The 18,159-nt window shown below is 40.0% G+C and overlaps 1 long non-coding RNA gene across 1 annotated transcript in view; it reads left to right on the top strand.

The window, feature by feature from the left end:
* The window catches only part of LOC124501315 (uncharacterized), a 41,707-nt gene that overhangs the window by 10,270 nt on the left and 13,278 nt on the right, over window positions 1–18,159 (top strand). The window contains exon 2 of the long non-coding RNA XR_006959734.1: window positions 4,535–4,632. This is a non-coding gene — a long non-coding RNA (uncharacterized LOC124501315). The remainder of the gene's footprint in view (window positions 1–4,534; window positions 4,633–18,159) is intronic.

Raw genomic sequence — 18,159 nt, forward strand, 5'->3', positions numbered from 1 at the left:
ACTACAGGGCTCTCCCTTCCCCCACCCTGCTGGATGTTTTGAGGCATTTCCTCTCCTGCTAACCACTAGGCAACTGGGGGATGGGGAGGAGAATTTAGGTGTAAAATTGACCCTGGAACTGGCGAATGGTGATAATTTGCCTCTGGTCAGTAAACATTCCCCCTCTTTCCATCCTGTAACACAGTTTTTTTCTTTTCTTTTCTTTTTCCTGTAACACAGTTTTTGCAAACAACAAAGTATTTTTAAAATTCTATTTCTGTGATCATATTTTCCACAGCAGTGTAAAAGCCCTGAGGCATAAATGAACATCACTGTGCCTTGGAGAAAAGCAAGCGAGATGAAGAATGGATAGCTGAGTGCTGTTGTTGTTGTTGTTGTTGTTGTTGTTGTTGTTAAGTAATTGAATTGACCCTTTATTTGATATTTTTCCCATTTCCGGAATAAACCATACATATTCTCACTTGTTACTGCTTTTCCTCTAGAATGCACCTTCTCTCCCTACCTACTCAAATCTCACTGCCTCTTTCAATATCAATATTTACTGTGGGACCCAAGGAATTTAACAAAAATCCCCTAACCCTGGACAAGCAGAGCAAGACTAACTCCATTTTATGCTACACCCACCATCTTATGTATAACCCCACGTGACCTAAGACACTCCCCCACCCTAGTCAAGCCGCTGAGCACACCCTTACTGGAAACCGGCTCAAATAGGAATGCGGAACCCCTAACCGCCAAAGAATGTAAACCCCACCTTTTGCCCGCCAAACTTGAGCGCCAATTCTGACCAGAGTGATAGGCTAGTTCAAACAGTTACTATAGGGTAAATTGTAATTCAATTGGCCACCTGCGTGTGGACTGACACGACTATGCAACTTTGTGTGTTACAATCTCATTGGCCACTGGCCCCTATAAAACTGCTACGCCTCTTAACCTAGGGGTCCAAGTCCCTGCTCCGCTGAGTGGGGTATACTTGGGCCCAAGCTCGAGTTTGTAAATAAACCCTCGTGCATTTGCATCGGTATCGGCTCCTTGGTGGTCTCTCGGATTCGAAATTGGGGGCATTACATTGCTAATAACACTTTATATAAGGCATAAAATGTAGACCTTGATCTCCAGAAGGCTGCAATTCAGGTGTGTAGATAAAACATTCATACAAAATAAATGTAACTGTAATAAATGACCATAGTGGGTATTAACTGAATGGTTTGGACAATAAATTATTAAAGGAGTTCGAAAAAATAATTCGGGAATAATTAGAGAAGAAGCCTCATATAGAAGGTAAAATTTGAATGGGACATTTCTAGATAAGTGGAAAGTCATTTGAGAAAAAAATCAACAGCAAAAATGTTAAAGAATGCTTATGGCATAGTCTAGAAAGTATGATCAGGCTAGTTTGTCTGGAGTTGGGATTTTTTGGAGAAAGATGATAACTTGGGAGAAAGATAGGATATACCTGGAAATATATGTAGCAATCAGAATTGGGAAGGAGGTGATTCAATAGATAAGGCTGAAGATAAAGAACATTCTTGTGTAGTCAAAAGAAGCCATTTAAGGATTTTTTTCTGGTGGAAAGAAGCCTAATTGGAACAATATTTTGCTACAATAAATTACATGAGGATTCAGGACCTCATAAATTGAACTGCTGAAGACTGAAAGCAAAAAAAAAATCCCTGCTGGGAGCACCTGGGTGGCACAGTCAGTTAAGCGTCTGATTCAGGTCATGCTCTTGCAGTTTGTGAGTCCAAGCCCCGCATGGCCTCTGCACTGAGGTTGCAGAGCCTGCTTGAGATTCTGTCTTTACTTCTCTCTGACCCTCCCCCACTTGTGCTCTTTCTTTCTCTCTCTCTCTCTCAAAATAAATAAACTTAAAAAAAAAAAATCAGTGCTGTACTTCAGTCATTAAATTGGCATGAGGGACGCCTGGGTGGTTCAGTCAGTTGAGCACCCAGCTCTTGGTTTTGGCTCAGGTCATGATCTCATGGTTTGAGAGGTGGAGACCCTGTGTCGGGCTCTGGGCTGACAGTGTGGAGCCTGCTTAGGATTCTTTCTGCCTCTCTCTCTGCCCCTGCCCCACTCACATGCACACACACTCTCTCTCTTTCTCTCAAAATAAATAAATAAACATATTTGGAAATAAACATATTTCCTCTCCAAATCTCCCATATACTTGTCTGCTAAATATAATAGAAAAGAGGTGAGAAGGAAATTCTTAAGGAAGAATTGATGAGAATTAGACACTATATATCAGGGAAAGAAAGACAGAAATGAAAAAAAAAACATACCTCTGTTTCAAAACAGAGTAAAAGAAATAAATGATGGCATGGTGGCATCATTACTAGAAAAAGTGAAGTCTGGAAGTCAAGAAAAATAAGTTTAGTTTTGTCCATGTCGGGTTCTGTGAAGTCTTTCTGAACCATTTTAATCTGCTTTGACCACCCCAAAACTTGGTGATATGACAAGATTCATTATGCTCACAGTTTTGTGAGTTGATTGGATGGTTCTGAGAAGGAAACTAAAATGTCTTCATTTTTATTTATTTTTTCACTTTTTTTTTTTTTTTTTTTATGTTAGAGAGAGAGAGAGAGCACGTGAGTGGGGGAAAAGGGTAGAGGGAGAGATCCCTTGACCCCCCTGGCCTTAGCTGAAATCAAGCGTCAGATGCTAGACCCACTAAGCCACCCAAGTGCCCCACAACTTCATGTTTAGAAAGGCTCCATCTTTGCTGGTTTTCTGCTGGGCCTCATTTCTTCATGTTCTATATTTCACCTTGCATCTGAATCAACCAAAGAAGCTATGTTCCCACTCTGAGGGGGAAGCAAGAAAGTTAATGATTCTCCGAATTTCATCTTAGGCCCCCAAACACCTGATAACATCTAAGAAGAACCGGATTCCAAATGTGTTCCAGGACATTAGCTTTGTGGGGTTTTGTTTTGTTTTTTTTTAACGTTTATTTATTTTTGAGACAGAGAGAGACAGAACATGAACGGGGGAGGGGCAGAGAGAGAGAGGGAGACACAGAATCGGAAGCAGGCTCCAGGCTCTGAGCCCTCAGCCCAAAGGCTGACGCGGGGCTCGTACTCACAGACCGCGAGATCGTGACCTGAGCTGAAGTCGGATGCTTAACCGACTGAGCTACCCAGGCACCCCCCCAGGACATTAGCTTTGAACAAACATCCACCGATGCTGATATCAATATCCCCTACCTGCAATAATTTATGAAATAACACCGATTGTTCACCTGTCATTCGCTTTGATCAGACCCTACTGTGAATTCCTGAAGGAACACATAACCTGGACCTCTTTCCGATACAAACCCCTAACATCACACAACGAAGAGACTCACTCTCCCTTCCTTTCCAAATCTCCCATAAACTTGTCTGCTATACTCAAACACTTAAGCTATTCAGTAAACTCTGCTTTCACTTGCTCCTGGCTCAACTTTGATTTCTATTCTTGGCTGGTCCTGCAGGACCCTCACTGGGTCCTCTGACCCAGGCTGTCTATGTTACTTCTATAGGTTTTGCTGGGCCCACTCATGTGACTGCATATAGGATGGTTACACTGGAATGTGCTCTTATAAATCTGTCAGTTCGGCACTGGCTGTCTGGTCTCAGGCTCTTCTGCATTGCCTGCCATCCTATGGCAGGATAGATTGACTCTAACATGGTAGACTCAAGAAGCATTCCAATTGGGCAAAAGCTATCTTCTGCTGAAATGTATTGCCTTTATTGTTTCCAAAGTTTGAAAAGTACACCCATGGTCAAGACCCATCGTCATGAACTAGTCACTTCTTTCCATGTAAAGTGACCTTGATGGCTCAAATGACATCAAACTAAAATGTTTTTTATATTTAGGGCCACGAAAGGTGGGCATCCTTTAACTGATGTGTTGCGTAAATACAAATATTCTCGTGACACAGAGTAAGCTACAAAGACAAAAATACCCTTTATACTTTTTTCTGTCAACCTTGTCTTAGTTTTTAAAAGTTGTATATTGAGAATCAAATAATCCTACCTTTGGGGCACCCTGAACTTTTAATGACAATGTATCAAATCCATCTCTTTCCAGATAAAAGATTGTCTAATGTTCCAAGAGCACTTGTCATCCACAACTTTCTCCACTTTTTGGTTTTCTGACTCAGAAATAAAAATAATGGTTTGAGATGTTCCCTGAAGATTAGTAATTTTGTGAAAAACAAGCAGGGATTAGCAGAATGAGGACACCTTAGTCCACTTCCTCAATTATTACAGACTTAGAGTAGCAAACCATGAAGTTTTAATAACTAAGATGTAAGGAAAAAATAGCTGGTAGACAGCATTGGAAAGTTGCCTGGAAAATTTTTGCTTGGGGTCAAATAGAACAAATAAATTAGAGAACAAAGTTGATCACAGAATATAGTACTTTTATGTGATGTTTCATTATGTAACAATCTAAAATTTAAGTTTAATAGTTATTTTAAAATACTTTTTGTCGTCGAAATCATAATTGACTGAATCAAAGGCTCATTTCAGCTCTCTTCCTACCTTGCCAGGGTACAACCTATCCACACAGAGGAAAATACTGATGGGCCTTCCTTGTCACATGGTGATGGTGACTGGAATCACAGAAATGGTGTCTAGAAGAAAATAGGTAACTCGCTCCTTGAGGCTTCTTTTTTAAATTTCTTCCTCTGTTAAGTGGTCACAACACAGTGTTGTTGCTTAAAATATCTGCTTCTCTGAATAATAGAACAAAAACTTAGCAAAAGCTTTGGATTTCTAATCTTCTAAACAATGCACAAACTCCAAAATATGAATAGCTGATTTACCCACTTGGTAAAATCTAGAAATTGCTACTTCAGCTGGGGAAAAGCCTGTCTGGAGCTTTTTGCTCATCATTCATTGAGCTCTTATCAGATTCCTCACTTAGGGAATTCCAAACCCAACTTCCTACTTTTCAACCTTCCAGTCCTATCTCTGGTCATACTTTTTTATTCTGGAAAGAGCAAAACCAGATAGTCTGATATGTGGCATCTATAATTTGACACCACACTAAAAACCGGATTGTTTTACTTTGAAATTTCAGTTTGAGATGAAACTTGTAGATTCACATACAGTTATAAGAAGTAAAAGAAGAGTCTCATGTACCATTTACCTAGTTTCCCCTAATAGTAGCACCCTGTAAAACTCTAGCATAATAACATAACCACCAGCTGATATTGTTAGCTCTCCAAAAGAATGTTTTGTTGTCTTATGGATTAGCTAGCTCATGTGAATTCATTGGCCAGCAGGGTAGCCTGTGCAAGCTAATTGTGTAACCAATTGAAGTTAAGAGTCATGCAGGAAGAATTGGATTAGTTATATTAATCACACTGAATGAAATTAATTATGTAATTGTGAGTTGTTCAAATTCAGTGCCATTAAAGGAGTGGTTCTCTGTGGGAATGTAAGGAAAAGTACTGAGAAAAATCTTAGGTGTTTTTGTTTATTTATTTGTTTTCAAAATACACTCCCATTCTGATCAACTTTGATGTGTAGTGCTGGGGCGGGCAGAATTCTAAAATGGCACCAAATTTTTCACCCGTATATTGTGTATGCTATTCGTAGGACTGTGTATATGATGACTTTTCCTCTTGTGATTATGTTCTTATGTGGCAGAGGTGACCTTGAGATGTGGAGATTACCTAGGTAGGCCTGACCCAAATACATGAACTCTTTAAAAGTAGGGAGTTTTCTCTGGCTGGTTGCAGAAGGCAAAGTCTGGCTGGCCTGGAAGAAAGCAAACATACCATATTGTGAAGTAACAATGGTGGCCATGGGAAAAGACCTAACAGCAGCCTTTAGTTGCTTAGAGCAGGTCCTAAGTGACAGCCAGCAAGTAAATGGGACTTTACTCCTACAACTACAAGGAACTGAATTCTGCCAACTGCACCGGAGAACTTGGAAGTTAATTTTTCCTTAGAGTCTCCAGACAAAAACTTGTCCAGCTAACTCTTTCACTTCAGCCTTGCAATACCAGACTTCTGAACAGTTGGGGCGGTAGAAGATGAGAGAGAAACTCAGGTGACTCTGTAAGGACCCCCCACAATTCTGAGATACCTCTGTTTTTCATAATCAGCATATTAAAATTACATTGTGCGGGGTGCCTGGCTGGCTCAGTCAGTAGAGCATGTGACTCTTAATCTCAAGGTTGTGAGTTCAAGCCCCACATTGGGTCTAGAGCCTACTTAAAATAAAATTAAAAATTTGGGGCACTTGGGTGGCTCAGGTGGTTGAGTGTCCGACTTCGGCTCAGGTCATGATCTCACAGCTTGTGAGTTCGAGCCTCACATCAGGCTCTGTGCTGACAGCTCAGAGCCTGGAGCCTGCTTTAGATTCTGTGTCTCCCTCTCTCTGTGCCCATCTTCTGCTTGCACTCTGTCTCTCTCTCTCTCTCTCTTAAAAATAAACATTAAAAAAATAAAAATTAAAAAAAATTAAATTAAAATTTAAAAAATAAAGAAATAAAATAAAATTACATTGTGAAACTAGAGCACACCAAAGATTTACAACAGAAGGAAAATAATAAATAAAATGTCATGTGGCCCTGACTCATGTTGGAATCATATCCAATAGTAGCAAGCCCAGTACAGTCGCATTTAATTCACTATTGTCATGAACAAAAACTTATGGTAGCTGGCACACATGTCATGTCGAAGCATATGTCTCATTATGTAAAAAACTTAGACGTCCCTGTTAAACCTCAAAATTTCTTAATTATTTCACTCTCTCTTGCTTTGCTACTTCATTTCTCTAAGGAAAGCAGATTTCTCCTTGTTGTCAAGGTAACCACTTTACTTTGATGTTCATGGGGCACTTAGGAAAAAGTCCGCTCTGTGCATTGATTTTTTTTTATTGTTCTTGCTCGGAAGACCAATTCAGTTGCATTTAAAACATACTAGTCACTCCACGTGATTTATTATAAATACATAATCTTAACCCTTTTTGAGGGTTCATTCATCCAACAAATACCTACTGAGCTGCAGCTCAGCAGTATCTTTAAGTTAGGCTCTGGGGAAGAAGAGGAATAATGTGATCCCTGTTGGAGCAACACACAGCTTTGCAGTAGAGATGGGCTTCAAACAGGGAAATGCAATGCAGCAAGGCAAGTGCTGTGGGAAAGGTAAGGACAGGGAATTGAGCAAACATTGAGGAGGAGTGGCTAATCCAGTTTGGGGAGATCAAAAAAAAGGCTTCCCTGAGGAAGTGTTTCCTATCGATGTGGTAACAAATTGCCATGAACTTAGTGGCTTAAGACAACACACATTTGTACAGCATGGTGACTATACTTAATAATACCATGTTGTAGGGAAGCCTGGGTGGCTCAGTCTGTTGAGTGTCTTACTTCGGTTCAGGTCATGATCTCATGGTCTGTTGTGAGTTTGAGCCCCACGTCAAGCTCTGTGCTGACAGCTCAGAGCCTGGAGCCTGCTTCAGATTCTGTGTCTCTCTCTCTCTGCACCTCCCCCTACTCGCACTCTGTCTCTCTCTGAAAATAAAATAAAGATGTTAAAAAAAAAAAAAACTAAAAAAAAAAAAATACCGTATTGTATATTTGAAAGTTAAGAGAGTTCTCATCACAAGAAAAAAGAAACGTAACAATGTATGGTGATGGATGTTAATTAAACTTGTTGTGGGGCCCTGGGTGGCTCTGTCGGTTAAGACTTCCGACTCTTGATTTTGACTCAGGTCATGATTTCGAGATTTGTGAGATCAAGCCTAGCGTGGGGTTCTGTGCTGACAGCATGGAGCCTGCTTGGGATTCTCTCTCTCTCTCTCTCTCTCTCTCTCTCTCTGCCTTTCCCCACTTTCTCTCTCTCTCTCAAAATAAATAAACATTAAAAAAAAACTTATGGTGATCATTTTACAAGACATACAAATATCAAATAATTATGTTGTACACCTGAAACTAACATGTTGTATGTCAATTATATATCAATTTAAAAAAAAAAAAACAGCACAAATTTACTTTCTTGCAGTTCTGGACATTAGAAGTCCAAAGTCAAGGAGTCACAGGATTGTATTCTTTCTGGATGCTCTGGGGAAGAATCTGTTCCTTGACCTTTCCTACTTCTGTTGACCACATATATTCCTTGGCATATATGGATGTCCTTGTGGCAGAATGGGGCATTATTCAGCCTACCACAGGAAGTAACCAGAGAAGAAAACCGAAGAGTCTTCCAGGCAGTGGAAACATGTGGAAAAGCCTAAAAGAGACCTAGATGAAGGGAATTATAGAAACTCATAGTTAAGTGTCTTTGCCTATGAAATGATATATAAATAGAGTAATAGTAGTTACCCCACCTTATCATATAAGATGAGATAATATATGTAAAGTTCTAAAAACAATGTGTTCATTCTGTGCTCATGCATAATGGTAGTCATGGTAATGATAAATAAAGGAGGAAGAAATCTACAAAAGAGGCTAAAATAGTAAGCAGAGACCATTAAGTCTTGTTGAATTAAACTGAGAGGGATCCATTGAAGAATTTTAAACAGAAATGTGGCATGACTACATATGTATTTTAGTTGACTGTCTGCTGAATGGAAAGCAGATTGCAAGAGACAAGACAGAAGTAGTTAGTAAGGCTGGGACAAGGGTGAAATGAATGAAGCACTTGCTTTGTAGGAACAATTTAAGAAGGCACTAAAAGACTCAGTACACAAGATAAATGATATTTTATTGCAATATATTTTTTAAGATTTTATTTTTTTAAGTAAAATGTACATCCAAAGTGGGGCTCACACTCATGACCCCAAGATCAAGAGTTGCATGCTTTACTGACTGAACCAGCCAGGTGCCCCAAAGCAATATTTTTTAAAAGTCAAAATTGGGGTGCCTGGGTGGCTCAGTCCGTTAAGTGTCCGACTTCGGCTCAGGTCATGATCTCGCGGTTCGTGAGTTCAAGCCCCGTGTCAGGCTCTGTGCTCATGGCTCAGAGCCTGGAGCCTGTTTCAGATTCTGTGTCTCCCTTTCTCTCTGACCCTCCCTCGTTCATGCTCTGTCTCTCTCTGTCTCAAAAATAAATAAACGTTAAAAAAAATTTTTTTTAAATAAAAGTCAAAATTAATGCAAAACAACATGAAATAGCTTATGAAAATTGTAAATAAACCTAGGGTTATTAGGGAGATTATTGAAAGGATGTTATAATAATCCAAGTGAGAGATGATGAAAGCCTGAAGCCAAGGAATAACAGTGGCTGTAAAGACGGATGGATTAAGGATAGCTATGAAGGGAATTGTGGCAGGAAGTGTTGGTCCTTGTATGAGAGTGTACTCAAGGGGAAGCAAAACGTTTAGATGGGGGATATGGTAGAGTGTGTCCAGGAGGAAATTAAGTTCTATTTTGGACATAGTGAGCTTAAGAAGACTCTAATACATTTAACTGGAGATTTCAGTAGGCAATTGGAAAATGTGAATATAATGAAGCAAAAGTTTTCTGCTCCTTCATGTGTTAGCCTCTAAGGTTCTTCATGATTGTCTTCCTGCCAGATCAGTTCTATGGCAAGAAAGAAAAGGTTCTTGAAGGACCTAATTCTTTGGGGTATAGGAGTAACAAGTTAGAAGCTACTTTTTGAAAGGGAGATAACCAGGGAGTGTCAGCCATGTGATAGAGCAATTGATGGATCTTCCCTTTGTCCCCGAACCATTTTCAGGTCATTGCATTTTCACTCTCACTGTTCCTTTATGATTCATGACCTCAACCTCTAACCTTTGTTGATACTATCACTTATTGATAACTTGGTCAATTTCCTCTTTCTCATCAAAGACTTTGACCCCTGGGTGAGCTGTCCATACCCTGTTATCAACATGGAGCTCTTTCATTCTTAAAATCTTACATGCCAACATACCACTCCAGGACTTTGATCTTCCTTCCGATTCTTCCCTTAGTCACTTCTGTTATCAATCGGTTCCTTGAGCTCATTAAGACTTAACTGTCCTTGGGGTGCCTGGGTGGCTCAGTCGGTTAAGCGGCCGACTTCTGCTCAGGTCATGATCTCACGGTCCGTGAGTTCGAGCCCCACGTCAGGCTCTGTGCTGACAGTTCAGAGCCTGGAGCCTGTTTCGGATTCTGTGTCTCCCTCTCTCTGACCCTCCCCTGTTCATGCTCTGTCTCTCCCTGTCTCAAAAATAAATAAAATGTTAAAAAAAAATTAAAAAAAAAAGACTTAACTGTCCTTGACCCCCCAGATTAGGTGTCTATCAGCTCCTTTCCACCTTCATTTCTATTTCTATCCAGTTTATACTGCAGTGGTGCATTTTGTACCAGTATCCTCAATGTCCATATTTTGTTTCCTTTTGTTATATCACCCAACAGACTAACTGCAAGGACCATCACATAAAGAGATCCATATTGTATATTACACAAGAGCACCCTACAAAAGGAACAAATAGAAACCAACCCAAGCTCTATTCAAGGTCTTGGGGTAGTCCTTCCCTGAGGGTGCAACTCTTTCTAATCTGCTATGGTCTAGAGCAGAGGTTCACAAACTATGGGCACTGCAGACCAAATCTACCTGCTGCTTGTTTTTGTGTGACTCACAAGCTGATAATTATTTTTACATTTTTAACTAGTTAAAAAATTCAAAGTAAGAATATTTTATGACACACAAGAAATTGCATTAAATTCAAATTTTAGTGTCCATAAATAAAGTTTTATTGGAATACAGTCAGGCTCATTCATTTACATATTGTCTGTGGCTGATTTCACACTACAAAGGCTGAGTTGAATAGTTATGATAGAGACCATATGGCCCACAAATCCTAAAATATGTACTGTCTCTGTCCAGCAGGTCTGTTGTCTCTGTTATCTGTGTACTAACATGTACTAACACCTGAACTATTAAATATTTGCTAGAGAAGAGCCAACAACCATTATACAGATTGGTGCATTGGACAATATATTCATGATCCTAAACCCCACCTGGAAAATCAACATTACGTAGATTTCCTTCTAATTTCCCTAGTCAGCTCTCTTTTCTTCAGCCTTTCATTTTTTCACTCCTCTAAGCCTCCAAACATTTCACCCCCTCATCCCAACAGATGCCTCACCTCCTACTTTTAAGTGAAAATAGAAGCCATCAGATTGGTACTCCCTCAGTTTCCTGCTTCTGCACCTACAAATTTGGCTGCAGTTGTCCTCATCCTTTATTTACTACCTCGTGTTTCAGTAGAAGTAGAACTATTTATTTATTTACTTATTAAATTTATTTATTTTGAGAGAGAGAGAGAACAAGCAAGGGAGAGGGGCAGAGAGAGAGGATCCCAACCAGGCTCCACACCATCAGCGCAGAACCCAACATGAGGCCCGAACCCACGAACTAGAGACCATGACTGGAACAAAAATCAAGAGTCAGACGCTTAACCGACTGAGCCACCCAGGCACCCCCTTTCCACTCATTTACAGCAAAATCTTCAACCAGTGCTCTGGATACTGTCACCTTCCTCTTTTCCAGTGTCCTATGGCAAATGATTAGTTCTCCTCTCCCTTGAAGCTTAACATTTCCCTGTCTATTGGTTTCTCATCATTAACATTTGACAAGATAATTATCAATGGACATAGCTAACCTCACACCCTCTTCCCTGAAAGAATTTCTTGACTTGGCTTCCGGGGGGTCACATTTCTAATTTTCCTACTTTCTCATGAGCTGGTCCCCTTGTCTCATTTGCTGGTTCCTTCTCATGCCCCCAACTTTTAAACCAGTAGTTCTCAAACTTTTTAGTCCCAGGACCACCTTTACACTACCTTAAAAATTATTGAGAACCTCAAAGAGCTTTTGTTATGTGGCCTGTATCTATCAATATTTACTCTTCTGGAAATTAAAATTGAGACTTTTACAAGAATTATCTATGCCAAAGCATAAGAGACTCTTAAAAACTGAGAACAAACTGAGGGTTGATGGGGGATGGGAGGGTGGGGAGGGTGGGTGATGGGTATTGAGGAGGGCACCTTTTGGGATGAGCACTGGGTGTTGTATGGAAACCAATTTGACAATAAACTTCATATATTGAAAAAAAAGAATTATCTATTGATTCATTTGAAAATAATAATTATACACCAATTACATGTTAATAGAAATACCATTTTTATGAGAAAGAAAACTGTATTTTCCAAAACAAATTAGTGAGAAGACTGACATTGTTTTTGCATTTTTAAAAATCTCTTTAATGTCCAGTTCAGAGGCCTAAGGATGCACAAAGTACAGCCTATTGGCCAAATTCAGCCCACTGCCTATTACTAGAACACAGCCATACATACTCACTTCTTTTTTTTTTTTTAATGTTTATTTTATTTTTGAGAGAGACAGCATGAACGGGAGAGGGGCAGAGAGAGAGAGAGAGAGAGAGAGAAGGAGACACAGAATCTAAAGCAGGCTCCAGTCTCTGAGCTGTCAGCACAGAGCCCAATGCAGGGCTCAAATTCATGAACTGTGAGATCATGACCTGAGCAGACGTTGGACGCTTAAGCCACCCAGACTCCCCTTTATTCGTTTACTTCTGTATTGTTTATGAAAGCTTTCTCACTACAGTGGAAGAGTTGCACATTTGTGGCAGAGATTGTGTGGCCTGCAAATCCTAAAATATTAGGTATCAGGACTTTTATAGAAAAAAAAAATTGTCCACTCCCGGTCTGGTGAAATAGAGAACAGCTGGATCCTCATTTCTGCTTTTCATTCAACCTAATGTAATAGGGTATTTTCATTGAAGCATATGAAGAAAATCTGACCTCACCAGATATGTGTTTGGAAAAGGAAGGAATATTTTAATAGCCTTTTCAGATAATTTTGGACATTTTCCTTTGATCCCACATCTCAATTCCAAGAAGTGGTTTCTTGAAGATTAGTTGTAAAGTGTAATCTGAAATCTTACCAATGAACTTTTTAAACTTACATTAAAATCTATTCATCTATCTTGCACTTGGAATGGCTCTTTTAGATGCATGATTTGCTAATGTTATAAATTGGTCATTTGGAAAATAATATTTCCCTAGAGTGCCTGGCTGGCTCAGTCAGAAGAGCATGTGACTCCTGGGGCGCCTGGATGGCTCAACCAGTTAAGCCTCTGACTTTGGCTCAGGTCATGATCTTGCAGTTTGTGACTTGGAGCCCCAAGTCGGCTCTGTGCTGACAGCTCAGAGCCTGGAGGCTGCTTTGGATTCTGTGTCTCCCTCTCTCTCTGCCCCTCCCCTGCTCGCACTCTTTCTCTAATGCTCAAAAATAAATAAACATTAAAAAAAAAAAAAGAGCATGTGACTCTTGATCTCAGGGTCATGAGTTCAAGAACCATGGTGGGTATTGAGAGTACTTAAAAAAATAAAATCTTAAAAAAAAAAAGAGAAAATATTGTTTCCCTTAATTATGCAGATCTTCCAAATGTTTACACATCTCATTATATGATATCAAAAAATCATATTTGTTATTATTACAATCCGCCTCATCAAACAAGTATTGGGAACCTATCAAGCTTGGTAGATATATGTCTTCCAAAAGTCTAAGTTTTGCTCGAATGCTTAAATTTTATCACTGGCAACAAATGCCATCCGTTTATTTTCCTTGAAGTGGCAAGGTCACTTGGTTCATTTTCAAGAAAATGTCTGCTAAAAATCCAAGTCTATATAAAACCATAATCTTTTCTGTTAGTCAGGTTTTTTTTTTAGAAGATTTTATTTTTTAAAGTAATCTCTACACCCAATCTGGGGCTTGAACTCATGACCCTGAGATCAAGAATCACATACTGTACTGACTCAGCCAGCCAGGCGCCTCTGTTAGTCATTTTTTTTTCAAGTAAAAATTGTGTTCCATGAAAAATATCAGTTAGTTTGACTTGCAATTCAAACAATGGCACAAGTGTCTTTTCTTAAGACAAGCACAGTTCTTTGGCTTGTACTGAAAGTTCTTTAAAAGGACTTTCCATGTTGACGGACAGAATGTTAAATAAATATGTAACGAAGCATTGAGAACCAGTGAATAATGTTTACCCTGTCCTCAAGAACATGTTTCAATGAAACTGCACCTTTATTTTAAATACAAGAACAAAGATGAAAAGTACAATGTTTTCTAATAGAGTTTGATGACAGTGTCTTGATTTGTGCTAAAGTGGCTGCAGGTTCACCCACCATTGTTTTTGTATTTTCAATGCAATTGTTAATATAGTATATAAAAAAAGAAAGACAAATAATGTTTGTGTACTACTACAAAAACAGTGAAACGCCCAGAGTCTAAGAGACCCCCAAAAACGAACCACCGGAGTCCAGAGTCAAAGCTAAGCAGCAAGGGTCATTTATTGCAGGTTCGAACCTGGACCTCTGCGCCCCCGTTGCCGGTGACGCCAAGAAGCCCTGAGAGAGGTTTTTACACCCCTTTTATAGACAGGTACAAACAAGTCATGGGGAAATCAGGAATTTCCCACAGTTACAGAGCTGCGATTGGTTGGTGTTTAAAGTTGGACACTTAACAGTATTCGATTGGTTCCTGCCTTTAGGTCAGACCACAACCGGGGGTACGGGTACCACAATGATTGATCAGGAATACACGGATGTGCCAAGCAACAATGATTGATCAGGAGTACACGGATGTGCCAAGTAACAATGGTTGATCAAGAATATACGGATGTGCCAGGCAATAATGATTGATCAGGAATACATGGGCGCGCCAAGCAATTGTACAGAAGTGGAACAAGCCGGTTAAGCTTGGTTAGGTGTCAGTTTCCCATAACTTAAGCTTTTAAGTTTCAATTTTCTCAGGCCTCTCAACAGTTCTGACCTCCAGGCCTCCATGAAAAGATCTCAAAGAACCCCATGGAGCCACAAACCATAATTTAAGAGTAGTTGCTCTGAACACTCAAGTATCACAGGACTTAATCTTTGTATCTCCCATTTTCAGTTTACTGTCAGTTCCTAGAAGATTCTTCATCTCATGGCTCTAAATTATATATTCTTACAACTCCTAAATTTATGTCTCTTGACTGAATATTTCTCCTATAGACTGGATGTACATAGGTGTGATATTTTGATTTATAAGAAATATATATTGGGTCTTCATCTCATTTCTGGCATAGAGCTGTCAAAACCATTGGAATTTCCTGAGTAGTAAGAGTAATAAGTGTGTCTTAATATTCAAAACAAACATTTCACAACCACACCTACGTTTATGTTAATGAGCGTACTTTTGAAAACACCTAAGAATGGGGGCTTCATGTAAGGGGAACCCACCTGGTGATTGGATGGTTGGAATTTTCAGTCCCACCCTCCTGACCTCTGAGGAAGAGAGGCTAGAAGTTGAATTGATAGCCAGTGATTTAATCAATCGTGCCTACAGAATTGAAGCCTTCATAAAAACCCAGAAGGTCAGGGTCAGAGAGACCCCAGGTTTGTGAACTCGTGGATATTCGAGGACACTCCTGGAGAGGACACAGAAACTCCATGTCCTCTCCCATATACCTTGTCCTATGCATCTCTTCCATCTGGCTGCTCCTGAGCTATATATCCTTTCATAATAAGCTGGTGATCTAGTAAGTAGATGGTTCTCTAAGTCATGTGAGTCACTCCAGCACGTTAACAGACCCAAGGAGTGGGGCTGTTGGAGTCTCCAACCTATAGTCATTTGGTTAGAAACACAAGTGACAGCGTGGACTGGCATTGCCATCTCAAGTAGGGGAAGGGCAGTCTTGTAGGACTGAGTCCTGTGGTATCTGACACAATTATCAGGTAGATAGTGTCAGAAATGAGTTAAATCATAGGTACCCAGCTGGTGTAGAGAATTGTTTGGAAAGAGTCCACACATCAATATTGGGTGCAGAATCATAATAGGTACTTCAAATCTAATATTCTTAGGGTCCCTGGGTGGCTTAGTCAGTTAAGCAAATCTAATATTCTCAAACAGAATTCTGATCTTACTAGTAAGTCCTCCCCAAATTGCTATTTGCATTCTTCCCCATCTCATTAAATGATCTCATCCGTCTGCTTGCTCAGGCAAGAAATCTTCGAGTTGTCCTTGACTCTCTCTTTCTTTTGTACCTCACGTTTGTCAGCAACTTTGTAGATTCAGAAATCAGATTCTTATCATTTCTCATCATCGGCATAGCTACTACCCAAGTGGTCCAAGCTACTATTATATCTTATCTAGATCATTCCACCACATTTCCTTTTTATTTTTTTATTTTTTAAAATTCTTTATTTTTCAGAGGGAGACAGCAAGACAGAGTGTGAGCAAGGGAGGAACAGAGAGAGACACACAGAATCTGAAGCAGGCTCCAGGCTCTGAGCTGTCAGCACAGAGCCCAACGAGAGGCTCAAACTCACAAACTGCAAGATCATGACCTGAGCCGAAGTTAGACATTTAACCAACTGAGCCCCTTTTCTGCCACCTTTCTTGTTTCTTCCTTTGGCTACCTATGGGTTTTCTGTTTGTTTTTTTCAATGTAGCAGCCAGAATAATTTTTTTTGAAAGGTCAGATCATGTTGCTCCTTGGCTCAAAAATTACCATGTTCTGGGGTGCCTGGGTGGCTCAGTTGGTTAAGCATCCAACTTCAGCCTAGGTCATGATCTCGCAGTTCCTGAGTTCCTGCCCCGCCTCAGGCTCTGTGCTTGCAGCTCAGAGCCTGGAGCCTGCTTCAGATTCTGTGTTTCCCTCTCTCTCTCTGCCCCTTCCCCACTCATGCTCTGTCTCTCATTCTGTCTCTGTCTCTCAAAAATAAATAGACATAAAAAAATTAAAAACAAAAACAAAAACAACTAAAACTACCATCTTCCTATCTGTATTAGTCATCCTGGGCCACCATAGCAAAATGCCATAAACTGGGTGGTTTAACCAGTAGAACTTTGTTTTCTTGCAGTTCTTATAGTCCAAGATCAGGGTTCCAACCTGGGTGGGGTTCTGGTGAAAGGTCTCTTCTGTGAAGACTGTCTTCTCACTGTATCTTCACCTGTCAGAGAAAATGTGAAGAAGTTCTCTCGTGCCTTTTTTTTTTCTTTTCTTTTTTTAAAGATTTCATTTTTAAGTAATTTCCATCTCCAATATGAGACTCAAACTCACAACCCTTAGATCAAGAGTCACATGCTCCAATGACTGAGCCAGCCAGGCACCCCTCTGGTGTCTTTTCTTATAAGGACGTTAATCCTATTGGATCAGAGCCCTATCCTTGTGAACTCGTTTAACCTCACTTATCTGTATAAAGTCTCTGTCTTCAATACAGTCACATGAGGTGTGAGGTCTTCAAAATATGAATGAGGGGTGGGCAGGGAAGAGAAACAATTCAGTTCATAGAACCATTTCATTCAGAGTAAAAGCCCAAATCTTTACAATGATGCTTTAGTTATGCATTGCTGCATAAAAATCAGCCCCCAAATGTAGTGGCTCAAAACAATATCCATTTATTTGCTTATAATTCCATGTATCACACAAATCTGGGCTGGGCTTAAGTGGGAGATTCTTTTGTAGCTCTTGCTTGGGGTTATTCATGTGTTTGCAGTCATCTGGTAGCCTGACCGGGGCTAGACTATAAGAAGACTTCACTCACTAGCGAGCCTGGGTGGCTCAGTTGGTTGAGCATCCAACTCTTGATTTGGGCTCAGGTTACAATCCCAGAGTTGTGGGATCAAGCCCCACATCGAGCACCACACTGAGCATGGAGCCTACTTAAGATTCTCTCTTTCTCCTTCTGCCCCTCTCCCCCGCTTGTGCACTCTCTCTTTCTAAAATAAGAGCTCTAAAAAAAAAAGACCTTGTTACCAATACTATTGAGTTTTAATAATGCATATACAAGTTGTGCCAGGCTATCTCAGTGGGAAGAACATGCAATTCTTGATCTCGGGGTCATGGTTCGAGCCCCACATTGGGTGTAGAGATTACTTAAATAAGTAAAACTTACAAAAAAAAAATAATGTGTATATAAGCTTCAAGTATCACAGTTTTATTCCTTTTTAAATTAGCATTTTCTTTTATGTGATAGTAAATTAAGAGAGTTTTGCATTATATGGTTACCTCTAGCGCATGGATTCAGCTATTAGTTTTCTAGGGCTGCCGTATAACAAAGTATCACAAACTGGGTCACTTGAACAACAGGAATTTTTTGTCTCACAGTTCTGGAGGCTAGAAGTCTGAAATCGAAGTATTGGGACGGTGAGATTTTTCTGAGGGC

The sequence above is a fragment of the Lynx rufus genome, unplaced genomic scaffold, assembly GCF_022079265.1.
Source record: "Lynx rufus isolate CCGP_SWC_20201006 ecotype Redwood Valley unplaced genomic scaffold, mLynRuf1.p SCAF_7, whole genome shotgun sequence".
NCBI lineage: Eukaryota > Metazoa > Chordata > Mammalia > Carnivora > Felidae > Lynx > Lynx rufus.